Source organism: Rhipicephalus microplus, unplaced genomic scaffold (genome assembly GCF_043290135.1).
Source record: "Rhipicephalus microplus isolate Deutch F79 unplaced genomic scaffold, USDA_Rmic scaffold_71, whole genome shotgun sequence".
Lineage (NCBI taxonomy): Eukaryota > Metazoa > Arthropoda > Arachnida > Ixodida > Ixodidae > Rhipicephalus > Rhipicephalus microplus.
Window position 1 is genome coordinate 266,478 of NW_027464644.1, and position 13,705 is coordinate 280,182.

The window sequence follows — 13,705 nt, forward strand, 5'->3', positions numbered from 1 at the left end:
TCAAGGACCTTTTATATTCCAAGGCAACTTTCTTTCTATTTGCCATAAAAAGCCTTTCTTTTGAACAATTAGGCTTTGCCCCTCCCTCGAAAAAGAATCCTGGCTATGTGCCTGACGCAAGCTACTGCTCACACAGCGACTAGTCTGTCTAATGCCGTCGCATGTGGGAAACTCTTAGATGAAACCCAGGTTACACGGTACAAAACAGGTCATGTTTCTTTGTGCGCTCCTGACATGGAGGGCTTAGTTTCTGGTTCTTAACAGTCCTGCACAGCGAACAGAGTTTCATGAGTGCTGAATAAACGGCCTCGACACTGGCCCGTGCGGCAGCTTTGTTGATGTGGTGAGACACCCCGTATCGAAGAGTATTACTGCTAATTTCCCTATTTGGTTATGTAGTTAGAGTGAGGTTGAAAATCGCCACAGCTTAGATAGGATGACTTCCGCTAAAACAGGTAACTGTTCAGGAACGCCTGTTGTCATCAATCGCAGGACTTGATGCGAGAAGCTTATTGCAACTTGATGGGAGCAGGACCTAATTATAGCATTTTTCATTGCAGACAACGCAGTGGCCCGTTTGACGAGTTCGGAATAGTGCATGGAAGAAGGCCCTTGTCTAAACGAGGGTATGCTTCCAGCACCTGGGCACAGCACTGTTGTACAACTTGAGGCCAAGAAAACGCATTTGGCCGTCAGCGGGGTGCTTCTTTGGGAAACCAAGAAAGGACGTCGATAAGTGGGCAAAAATCTTGTTGATCTTCTCAAAAGCCTTTTCAGGGGTCGCCCAGAAGAACACCAGAAAATCATCGGCATACCTGAGCGTCCTCACGCTGCCAAACGGCCCATTATCTCCTTGCAGCTTTCTAATGTATCAGGCTAGAAGCAGGTCACTTAGAATCGGGGCTGTGTAACGTTAATAAAGTATGTGCTTTTGTTCATAACTGCGCATGTTTTCATGGTTTGATATAATCGAAATGCTTTTTTGAACTTACCTTTGTAATTGAGTGCAATTTTTAACTACAATTAAAATTATTTTCAAGAGTGGGACAGTCAGTTGAATAAATGCTATAATTGACCTTCTTCACGGAATTTGTGCTGCTTTTGTTGGGCTCATTTTGTGATGATGACTTGTTTGTTAGCTCAGTAGCAGGTGCAAATTGATTCTACGGGGCAGTTGAATTCTGAAGAGTGCCTTGTGTGCATGTCGTCCTACCTTTGTTTTCTTTATTTTTTACTTCTAGCCAAAGGCCACAATACATAGCCAAAGGCCTCTGGGGAAACAAGGTCAAATACAATTGACATATAATTTAAGACACAAGACCTTGTCTGGTACCTTGTTTTATTTTGTAGCTCGATACACATTTGGAAGGGCAGCGTGCATTTGCCCGCATACACCAGCGTCCTGTCCTCGAAGGACAGGCGAATCATTGGTCAACACTTCCTAGAGCTCTCACGTTAAGTCCAACAGCATACAGTGTTGCACTCTAAGCTGCATCAAAATTTTTCGCCTATCATTAATTTTTCTTAAACCCATGCATTTCTACGAAATTGACTTGCCATTCTGATATCACCACTCCATTAGTACACTCTTCTAATCTTTATGTAGTTTTGATATTTTCAGCTTGGTGCAATAGATGGCAAGGTGATCGAAACAAAATACATTATTGCAGGTGATACCTGAGAACAAAAAGATCGAAAGTTGAGCTAGTTGGTAGGGGTTCATCATGAAGGAAGGCATAGGGTGCAAATAGAGAGACAAGAGGTCTCATCTCCGTGTATTACAATTCCTGATGACCTGTCAAGAACTGTGACCCGCTGGTGCCCAGCTCAACAGAAACGGCCTGCAACTTCTTGACATAGTCCATGGTAATGCGAAGAATCCGAAGGAACTCGTCGACATCAAAGCGGTAGTTCGTAAACTTTGCAGGTGCTCCGAGTGTTGGGTGGTGGCCCTTAGGAAAAAACAACACGAAGAGTCACGCAGGGAAAAAAACGAAGCTGCCATGCTTGATAGAAGGTCAAGCAACCTCTTCGATAAGGTGAATTCAAAGAGGAACCTGTCACTATTAAAGCACCCGCCAAACGCAATGAAAAATAAATATGTGAGCTTATGAAAGCATAAAAGCAATAACAAACCAGCTTGTGCATATTCTTTAAGCAGCACTTTCACACTTGAAGAAACGGAAAAACCAGCTTTGGGAGCCATATTCAAGAAGAGAGCACGACAGACAAATACTGCTTCCAGCGTGCGTCTTCTCATCTTGTGTACCCGTCCTTAAGCTGTTTTTTGTTTTAAGTATGTACCAACAGGCCCAGCAACAGATTCTCCATCACTAACATGATTTGGAGAAGCCCACAGTGTAAATTAGTCTACTCACACAAGGTGCAAAAACGTAAGAATTCTCAAATGAAAACATGCTTCTTCGTTGTACAGCCTGTTTTCAAAGCACATAGGCCCACCCAAAGTGCGTCATTCCCAATGACACAGCACAAAATGCAAAACGCTTATAACAGGACAAGTACCTTGGTGAGTTTCAAATATGCATAAATTTTTTGAACAGTCATATGTAGACGGGAGGCAAGAGTGCATTTAGTCCCTGCTTTTCAATGTGCACAGGCGATGCAGTCACCAGTTTGAGCATTTGATCTCTTCATGATGATGATGTGTGGTGTTTTATGGCGCAAGGGCCTATTGATGGCCAAAGAGCGCCTTTTCAATGAGTATAGAGATGTGGACAATGATATGTTGCGTGGCTGTATAGGGGCCTTAAAATTCCTCGCGATAATGCGGGTAAAAACATAAGTAATAAAGACATGACAGTGGCGTGATATGCATATTAAAAGGGTGACAAAGGTTTTGATAATAAAAACATGCAAAAATATTTGGCACTAGCACACTTGCCTCATCAGTGCCCTTGTGTCCAAGGGCTGCGAGACATGTGCTTTTAAATGTAATCACAGCAGCAGCGACCTCTCTTGAGAGGTCACTCTACGCAATGCCTGGGTATAATACATGGTAAAAATTAACATCCCTTAAAAAAGCTAACAATGATTTATGGGTGAAAAGTGGTTCCCTACCGACAAACATTGCAGGGTGTAAAGGTATATGTTGTCGGTAGGGTAATGGGAAGTGTTGTCTTCTTAGAATGTCTAGCTGTTTACATTGGATTAAAACGTGAAGAACTGTTAAAGCCTCACCACATTTATCACACAATGGTGGATCACCACCGGATAAAAGATGTGTGTGTGTCGTGTATGTGTGCCCTATCCTGAGTCTTGTTAGTGTTATCTCTGTTAGACGTGATTTTGATACTGGTGGCCATTGGCCAAGGTGTGGCTTGATAACGTGTAGTTTGTTTTGTGAGTGTGTATCCCACTTGCTCTGCCAGTAGTCCCTGAGGTTTAGTTTGAGAGACGGCTTAAGATCAAGGTCCGGGATTGATATGGATGTAATGGCGGTGCTCTCATGGACGGATGCAGCGAGCTGATCCGCCCTCACGTTGCCTTGGATCTCACGGTGCCCTGGCACCCAGCACACTACAACATGTTGTTTGTGCGTGTAGAGTGTGCACAAAATGGAGTAAAGTGAGACAAGGACTGGGTTTTTTTGTTTTTTAAGACTGTGCAGAGCCTTTACCACACTGAGGGAGTCTGTATAAATTACTGCTTTTTGTATTTGTAATTGTTTGATGTGTTTAGCTGCCACCAGTATCGCGTAAGCTTCCGCTGTGAAGATACTTGTGCGTGGATGTAGAGGGCCAGCATCCGAAAAGGATGGGCCGACCGAAGCGTAGGACACAGAGGAGTTAGTCTTGGAGGCATCTGTGAAGAACTCAGGACATGTGTATTTGTGTTGAGTTCCAGAAAGTATGTTCGGATATGGGCAATAGGTGCATGTTTTGTAACCTCTAAGAAGGACACATCGCAGTCTATAGTCTGCCACTGCCACGGTGGCGGGTATGCTACAGGAGCCATTAAACTGTGTTCAAGTGACACTTCAGTTTCTTCAGCTAGACACTTCAGGCGAATTGAGAAGGGCTGCCTCATCGAAGGCCTGTTTTGAAACAGAGTTGAGCTCGACAAATCATTAATTGTAGAGTATGAGGGGTGCTTCTTGTCTGCTTTCACCTTAAGGAAATAAACAAAAGACATGTAAGTTCTCTGCAGATGAAGCGACCACTCATTTGACTCAACATAAAGGCTTTCTACGGGGCTGGTGCGAAAAGCACCCGTAGAAAGGCGGATGCCCAAATGGTGCACGGGGTCAAGCATCTTCAAGGCACTTTGAGTGGCATGGTCTAAATTTCCGGAGCCCTCCACTACGGCGTCTCTCATAATCATATAGTGGTTTTGGGACGTTGAACCCCACATATCAATCAATCAATCACTTTGAGTGGCAGACTGATAGACAACGGCCCCATAATCTAAGCGGGTACGAATAAGGCTTCTATAGAGGTTCATGAGGCATTGCCTATCACTACCCCACGTAGTACGTGACAACACTTTCATAACATTCATGGCTTTTAAACATTTTGTTTTTAAATACTTGATGTGCGGTACGAAGGTGAACTTGTTGTCCAAGATTAAGCTTAAGAATTTATGCTCGGCTTTGACGGACAGACGTTGCCCGTTCAGCCAAATGTCAGGTTCCGAGTGCATGCCTCTCTTTCGAGAGAACAAGACACACGTGGTTTTCTGTGGGTTAAGTCGAAATCCGTTTTCGTATGCCCATTTGGAGACCTTATTTAAACCCATCCGAACCTGCCGCTCACACATGGCTAAGTTGCATGACTTGAAGCCAAGCTGAACGTCATCGACATATGTACAATAGAACATATTGCGGGGAATGGACAAGTGCAAAGAATTCATTTTGATAATAAAAAGTGTGCAACTAAGCACGCCACCTTGTGGCACGCCTGTTTCCTGGACAAATGTTTGGGAGAGCACACTGCCTAGACGGACACGGAATGTCCGGTTTGACAGGTAACTTTCGATTATATGAAACATTCTTCCGCGCACACCAAGGTGGGACAGGTCTCTTAGAATTCCGAAACGCCATGTTGTATCATACGCCTTTTCGATATCGAGGAACACAAAGAGAAAATATTGTTTATGGACGAAGGCGTCTCTTATCTGTGCCTCGATACGAACGAGGTGGTCTGTGGTGGATCTACTTTCTCGAAACCCGCACTGAAATGGGTCGAGCAAATTGTTTGTTTCAAGAATATGTAGAAGTCGGCAGTTTATCATTTTTTCGAATACTTTGCACAAGCAGCTTGTAAGTGCAATAGGCCTATAACTTGAAGCTAAAGAAGGGTCCTTGCCCTCTTTCAAAATGGGAATAATAATAGTCTCTTTCCAGGAGGTAGGGATAGTGCCAGAAAACCAGATAGCATTGTATAAACAAAGTAAGGTTTTTCGTGTTTCGGCTGGTAGGTTTTTTAACATTTCATACACCACACGGTCAGAACCTGGGGCAGAAGTACTGCAGGAGTTTAGAGATGTTCGGAGCTCAGCTAGACTGAAAGCTTGGTTATATGACTCGTATCTAGTGGATTTATGTTCTAGTTTCTGCTTTTCTATTCTTGTTCTGTATTTTTGGAAAGTGTCAGTATAGTGGGACGAGCTGGATACCCGTTCAAAGTGTGCACCGAGGAAGTTTGCCTGATCTTCCAAGGTATCACCCTGAGTGTTTACGAGTGGAAGTGTGTGTACTTGTTTTCCTGCTATCCTACCGACCATGTTCCAGACTTTAGCCTCCTGTGTGTATGAAGTGATCCCTGACAAAAACTTCTGCCAGCTTTCTCTTCTGGCCTGCCGACGCGTTCTCCTGCCTTGAGACTTTATTTTCTTAAAGCTCTCAAGGTTTTCCGCTGTCGGCGAGTTGCGCAGCAACCTCCATGCCCTGTTCTGTTCCTTTCGCGCATTACGACACTCTGTGTTCCACCATGGGACGTGTCGCTTGCCGGGCTGTCCAGATGTTTGTGGGATGCATTTGGCTGCTGTGTTAATAAGGAGAGCTGTGAAGTACTGCACAGCTTCATCTATGCTTAGCGTACATATGTCAGTCCAAGATAAGTGAGCTTTGTTATGAAACTGTTCCCAGTCGGCTTTGTGTATAAGCCATTTGGGAACTCGTGCAGGATATTCGTATGATGTTTTTGTACTCAAAACGACAGGAAAATGACCGCTTCCGTAGGGATTATTTAGAACTTTCCATTGGAGTAATGGTACAAGTGATGGAGATGCGATGCTGAGATCTATGGAAGAGTAGGTTTTGTTGGCAAGGTTATAATATGTTGCCTCTTTCCTATTCAACAGACAGGCGCCGGAGGAAAAAAGGAACTGTTCAATGAGACGACCTCGTGCGTCGCAGCGAGAATCACCCCATAGACTGCTATGAGCATTCAGGTCACCAAGGACCAGTAAGGTTCGGGTAGTTGGTCTATTAAGGACTCGAATTCTCGTTTTCCAAGACGGTGGTGTGCGGGTATGTACAGAGAGCAGATGGTGACGAGCTTGTTGAAAAGAACTGCTCGAACAGCCACTGCCTCTAGTGTTGTTTGCAGTGGTAAATGTGTGCATGCTACTTTTTGATTAACAATAATGGCTACACCGCCGGATGATGCCGCAGCATCATCTCTGTCCTTTCGGAAGAGAACATACCGACGCAAAAAATTCGTGTTTTTAGATTTTAAATGAGTTTCCTGTACACACAGTACTTTCGGCGAATGTTTGCAAAAGAGCTCTTGAACATCATCGAGGTTTCTGAGGAGTCCTCTGACGTTCCAATGTATTATTTGTGTTGCCATATTGGAGGTAACGTAGTGCTGTGTGTAAGGAACAATGGGTGTGTCTGCTTCTTAAGCTAAGCGTTAAGACTCAAAGAACAGGGCCGTCGTCGGGCCCCGTTATTGGCTTTTTATTTCGTTTGGCGCGCTCCAGGGAGCTACGCCGATCTTTCTGCACCAGGGGTGCCGTGGTGTCCATTGCCTCCTCAGAGGCACTGCATGCCCGCAGTTGCGAGCTGATGTTTTGGGCTTGGGACCTCGCCTGGTGAGACGAGGCCTTCATATCGGCCGACCCTCGGGTCTCCTTCACCTCGGGGGGCGAAACCTTCGGTCCTCTTGAGCTAGAGGTCGAAGGAACCTCCTTTGGTGCTGGGATACCCTGGCCGCTGCAAGAGTTTGCAGCGGCCTTGGTTGTCGCCGTGGGGACGAGTGGCAGGGCAGCCTTGGCTGTTCCCGCCGTGGGTGGGGGCATTGGCGACCACCTGGGCACACTGTGCCTGGCATGGGCAGTTGCCGCAGGCCGTTGTAGTGCTGCCCCCTGTTGCACTACATCGGAAAACGATGGTTTGTTTGTGAAAAGCCCAGATACTTGTTGACGGGCTTCTCGGAAAGTAATGTTTTGTGTGATTTTGATTGTAACAATTTCTTTTTCCTTTTTCCATGTTGGACAGGTTCGGGAGTATGCGGGATGGGCACCATCGCAGTTTGCGCAGTGGGCCCCATCCTCCACCTTACACTCGTCTGTAGCGTGTCCTGTGGTGGCACACTTTCCGCAGGTGAGTTGGCCGCGGCAACTCTGAGAGCCGTGACCAAAACGCTGGCATTTGAAGCAACGTCGCGGGTTGGGAATGTAAGGTCTCACATTCAACTTCAAGTATCCTGTTTCGAGATGTTCAGGCAGGGTGCTGGTGCAAAATGTCACAATTATGTGTTTTGTTGGGATTTCCTTCTTATCACGCCTAATTTTGATTCTTTGTACTTGTGTCACCTGCTGGTCCTTTCAGCCCTCGAGGAGCTCACCTTCAGTCAGGTCAAGCAAGTCTTGATCAGATACAACGCCTCGGGAAGTGTTGAGTGAGCGGTGTGGTGTAATTGAGATAGGTATGTTTCCAAACGATTCTAGTTTTGAGAGGTTTTCGTACTGGCTCTGACTTTTTACCTCGAGGAGGAGATCCCCACTGGCCATTCTTGTAGCGTGGTAACCTGGTCCAAGTGTAGTGGTGAGGCATTTGGAAACAACGAAAGGCGAAATAGTTCTGGCGTTCTTTTCAGCGGTTTCACAATGGATTACATGGTAGCGGGGAAAGGTTTCTTTCGGTTTGCTGAAATACTTGCAAAAGTCTTCGGTGCGCCCTCTCTTCGGGAGAGGACGATCATGCAATGCAGGGAGAGAAGAAAAAGCCATAAACTAAATGTGAGTTCGGCAGCCATGCCAGCCGCCCACCATGAAGCCCAACACGGGGACGTGACAAGTCCTAAATATATATGAGGCATGTCAACGTCAGCTGTACACAGCCGCTATAACCAAATGTATTGTGCCCAAGACAGAGCACATACACAAGGTTAACCCTTGCCGCCAGGAAAAATCGGAAGTAAATTAAAGAGAGAAGAAGACAGGATTGATTTAAAGATGACAAAAGACTAAGATGTAGAGAGAGAGAGAAATAGGAAAAGGCGACTACCGATTTCCCTTGGTTGGGTCAGCCCAGGGGTGCCGTCTACGTGAAGCCGGGGCCAAAGGGGTGTGTTGCCTCTGCCAGGGGGCCTTAAAGGTCCAATCACCCAGCGTCAGCTCAACCCCCAGGATCCCCTTTTCCCCGGACACGGCAAAGCCACGCACGGCTAGGCGTGGGAGGGAGTAGAAACTCCCCCGTTAGCTCGGGTCCGTGGTGTCGCTACACACCAAACGCCTGCTTTAACAGGCGCCCCTGCGGGGCATTTGATCTCTTCAAGTATTCAAAATTATATTGGTTTGGCGTTTCCTATCATGTCCAAGGACCGACAGCTTGATAACCACAGAAAGAACATTCAGTTAACCATTTTGCCTCTCTTTTGGCTCTCGTATCCTAACAAACAATGTCCTAGACTGTCGCTGATGTACCCTATTCACAGCCAGGAGTGTTGACTAAGGAAGCATCAGGATGGGCACCGAGGTGCCATGCTTTCTCGAGTTACAGGAAATCAGTATGTGCCATATTTAACACAGTATACCTTTAGTGAAGAAATATGCAATATCTCGTCACCAACATTGTCCTGCACAACAAAAATAAATCACAGTCTCTATGATCATGCAGCAAAGGTTGTGTTGATAGCTTTTGAGGTGGTTCAAGAAACATTGAGGTGCCAGCAGCAGTACCTAGCTGGCAATATTTGGTTACATTATTAGCATGGAACATGAAAAAAAATTGTGACGCCCCAGCAGTTATATAGTCGATATATAGATTTTTGGCTTCCGAGAAAACTACCTGAGTAAGTTTAACAGGATGCTGGTACATAATTTGAATGGCTTAAGTAAGCAAAACTACCACTACGTATGTACACACTTTTCTTATTTATATTCCAAGTTTTTGCACCAGAAAGCTCCTTCTAGATATGCTGAAGGTTTTCAAGATAGTTTAGGTGTCACCTTGTCGTTCAAACTACCGTATATACTCGCATAATCCTCGCACTTTTTTTGCCGGAAAATTGATGCAAAGTTGGGGGGTGCGAGAATTACGCGGGGAAAACTTTCCACGAAAACGTAAAGAGCGAAAAAGAAAACGAAGGGGCCGCAAATCGGGATTCTCACACCAGCAACTTACAGCAAGCTTTAAGAAATACTAATTAGAACTTACCTCAACAATAAAAGCAGAGATACAACACAAGACAAGATTTAATAAAGACACAAAAAGTGGAAGCAAATAGTCGAGAATTAGAATACTGTACGCAAAGCTTGCGGTCGTTGCGGGCGTAGCGGCAGCGTCGCTCAAGAGGAGCCCTCAAAAGGTAAGAGTGGGATGTCAGTATTGGGCTGATGGCTTTTAACAGAATCGTCCACAGTTTCCTTTTGAAGAAATAAAGTTTACCATCAATCCCAGTTTTAGGCATACGGCAGACCCAACGCGCCTTGGTGGCTTTAAGCTGCCGTCACCAGTAACGAACACAAAACTCGTAGACTCTGAAGGGCCTACCGGCGGCCCTGTTGCCATTGTTTAGTGCATGATCTATCACTTGCAACTTGAAAGCAGCTGTACAGCTTCAGTATCGCCTCATAACGTGACAAGATTACCGACACAACATAGAAAACACGACGCAACGCACACTGGCCACTTCGGCTTGACTTGGATTGAATCTCTGTAGAATAGTACGCTTGATGCTTAAAAGATGGCGCCAGATGGCGTGCGCTATCATCATCAGTGGCTGGAAAGAGCAGACGACATTATCGCAGCAGTTTTCGGGGGTGCAATAATTACTCGAGGAAAAAAGAAATGGTATTTTTGTTGGGCGATGTGGGGGGTGCGAGAATTATGCGAGTAAATACGGTACCTTATGATCAATGCCTACAGTTTCTGGCTCTTCAATACATATCTTCACTTGAATACAACCTTTGGATGTTCTGCCCCATATCAGCAAAACCACTTTTAAGTTACAAGTCATCACATTCTAAAACAGTCAAAAATGGCATTGCACTTTCTCGCTTCCATTGACCTCTCAATAAATCATGTAGGCACCTCATTGGCACTAGCGTCTCCCTTTGATTAGATAGACGTCTCCGTCTCCCCGCCTCAGACCTTAGTAGCCCAATGTGAAAAGCTTTTGAAGCTGGTTAAAGCATTGTATCTATCATAACATAAGGATGAATAAAAAGAATGCTGCTGTCCTTTCATTTGCACACAAGCTTTCCCATTGTCTAAAAATGAAAAATCGGTGTACACTACGGCATACAGTTGCTTTAAGCGCCCCTAATGAACTACTACGATTTGCGCTGCCGTTCGCATTAAAATTGATAAAAGTCTTACCTCGTGATAAAGGGAATGTAGCACAACACAGCACAATCAGTTTGTGTCATGCACTTCAGGTGTTTACAGTATCCCAGTGACAAGTCGGCAAGTTACATCGAACAGACGCGCTTGCTGGAAATGCACGCGCCTTTTTATAGATAGAGAAGGAAAACGAAGATGTTAAGGGGAGATGCAGGTCGAAAAACGCGACATTTTTTCAAAATTACTGATTTTTTATTCTCGCCTATTTTGATAATGTTAGTACCTCTATTGTTATGAAAAAAATAATACAGGTCGAGACTTCACTGGAAATGCTTTAAAACTTCATCTAAAGAGCACAAGGTGCCTGTTAAAAGGTGGCAAGTGTGCAGTCTTCGAGCACCTTGCCGCCGATAATGCGCCGCCGCTAGCCATTGTTGATCGCATGAGTCGAAATTCGAGCCTCACTCTTCACATAACAACAGTTTCTCTCGCTGATGCAGCGCAAGAAATAATAAAAAGAATCACTGTTCTGCGCATTTTTCGAGTGCCGCGACTGGCTTATTACATGGTACTAATCGGGGACCGCCATTGGCCGCTGCGCGCCTGTATGTGCTGTGAAACCTGTTTGCGGGGTTCATGTCATGTCGAGCAGCGCAGCTGAACAATGCTTTTCTCGTGTAATTATCTCCGTTATGAATGAAAAAGGCATTGCTCGCAAGTGAAAGCTGTTGTGCGGCGAGCTCTGTAGGAATAGGCTACGAGCCGCTGGTCCGATTTGCGGCAGTTGTGGGCTTGCAAAAGCCAATGCATCAAAGTCGTTCACACCTGTCAGCCAGAAAGTTCGTGATGCGGCAATGGATGACACCAGCGCCAATCTTGAGAGGTCGAAAGAGCTCGCAGTGAGAGAACTTAGCAGGGATGACATTGCCATTATTTGCGACGGTATGTGGCACAAACATGGCTGCAAAATGGCATGACACTGGACTTAGTTTGGATTTCGCAGTCCTGTCGAACTTCTTCCTAGCTTACATTTGGCACAAGGCTCTGCCAAATGAAGCGGAAGTTTGGCAAGCGTTTCATGGTCCTGTCTGCGAGGGAAATGTCTGTGAAGAGTGTGCCAAAAGCGCCGATAGGGACAAACTCATGGTGCTAGCGTATTTTAGTCGCAGTGGCCACAACAAAAAGGATTGTTCTTTTTGGTGTGCAAATTTCATCTGATTTAATAATATCTTTCATAAATAAAACTCAATGTTAACTTTAAAACTCGTTTTTCTCAAAACACAAATTTGTCATATTTTCCAATGTGCCCCTCCTTTTTCGGGCGCTTCTAGTACAGTAAAAGCTCGTTAATTCGAATTTCACGGGACCAGAAAAACTGTCCGAATTAACCGAATAGACAGGAAAAACAACATTTAAAATCAAGCTGCAGAAGCATACCTTTATTTGTTGAAGAATTTTGTAATTGTCGTCTGCGTTTTCGCGCAGATTCTGGCTGACATCACAATTTTTCTTAACTGTTCCAAACGGCCAACAGCACGCAAGCTGTCGGGAGTGTTCAGGCAAGCGTCGTCTAATAATAACAGCCCCTCCGAGACTTCCCGTGTGGTGCGATGAGGTCGCGGCGGTATCTCCTCGCATGATTCTTTGTCGGAATCGTGGACTTCATGGGCCCCCGTGACATCTTTAATAATCTCTTGATCGGTCACGAGACCACTCGTGGCGACACCATGATCAATCGCTATGTAGTCCTGAAAGGTCACATCTGTGGGAAGGACAGCATCGAAAGTCGGGCAGTCGCCGTCGGTGGACTCGGCTGACACCTGCTCGATGCCATCGTCAGCTACTGCTGCATGCTCGGGCCTCACAAAACCGCTGTGCCGAAAATAGTTGGCGATGACTTGCGGCGGAGTGTTTTTCCACACGTGGGCGATGATGTGCACTGCGCCGAGTAAGTCTACTCGATACAACTTTCCAGCTTCTGAGCATAGAATCATTCGCTCTAGCAGGTGCTTGCGGTACTTCGACTTACCTTCTTAGTAGTGAATGATACCCTGGTCCATCGGCTGAAGAGCAGACGTAGTGTTGGGCGGCAAAAAAACTACTTTGATGCTCTTCAGTTCGACTGTACAGTTATGGGCACTGCAGTTGTCAACAATCATAATTATCTTGCGGTCCTTCGACGTGAAGTGCCGGTCTAACTGATGCAGCCAGCCGCGAAAAATGTCCGATGTCATCCATGCCTTCCTGTTCGCTGTGTACTCGACAGGAAGGCATTTGACGTTCTTAAAACAACGTGGCTTAAGCGCCTTCCCGACGACAAGTAGTGGCAAGCGCTCCGCGCCAGTCATATTGGCGGCAATAAGCACAGTTATCCTTTGCTTGCACTTCTTGCCACCAATACACGCGTCCCCTTTGAAAGTCACCGTCTTGTCGGGTAGAGCTCTGAAAAATAGAGCAGTTTTTTCTGCAGTAATCACGTCACATGGTTCATATGCGGCGATGTACTCCGGCAGCTTCACATTTCTCCACTCAGTGGTCACGCTTTCGTCAACACTGGCCTTTTCGCCGCACACACTCCTGAACACAAGTTCGTGTCTGTCTCGAAACCTCGAAAACCACCCTTCTGACGCTTTGAACGGTTCAATGTTAATCATTGCAGCGTACTTCTCACCTTGCGCCATGATGAGAGGTCCGCTCAAAGGCAGATGCGCGTTGCGACAGCCAGTTATCCACCAGAGCAAAGCTTCTTCGAGCTGGGGATGAGCTGCAATTCGCGACCGCTTTCTAGAGGCATGAAGCTTCTCGCTTTCGAAGGCTTGTCGAATCTGTTGTTCATTTTTCACGTACGTTCCCAACGTGCTCCGCTTCACGTTGTACTTGGTCATAACCTGCTGTCGCGATTCGCCGTTCTTCAGTGCTTCCAAAATTTCCACTTTAGTCGCCAAGTTCTTC

The 13,705-nt window shown here is 45.8% G+C and overlaps 1 long non-coding RNA gene across 1 annotated transcript; it reads right to left on the bottom strand.

Moving 5' to 3' along the window:
* Positions 1-1,322: 1,322 nt before the first annotated feature.
* Positions 1,323-10,892, bottom strand: LOC142790102 (uncharacterized). Its single transcript, XR_012889378.1, has 2 exons — positions 10,790-10,892; positions 1,323-1,952 (listed from the first exon to the last, which is right to left on the bottom strand). It is a non-coding gene; the product is annotated as an uncharacterized LOC142790102 (long non-coding RNA).
* Between the last annotated feature and the right edge of the window lie 2,813 nt (positions 10,893-13,705).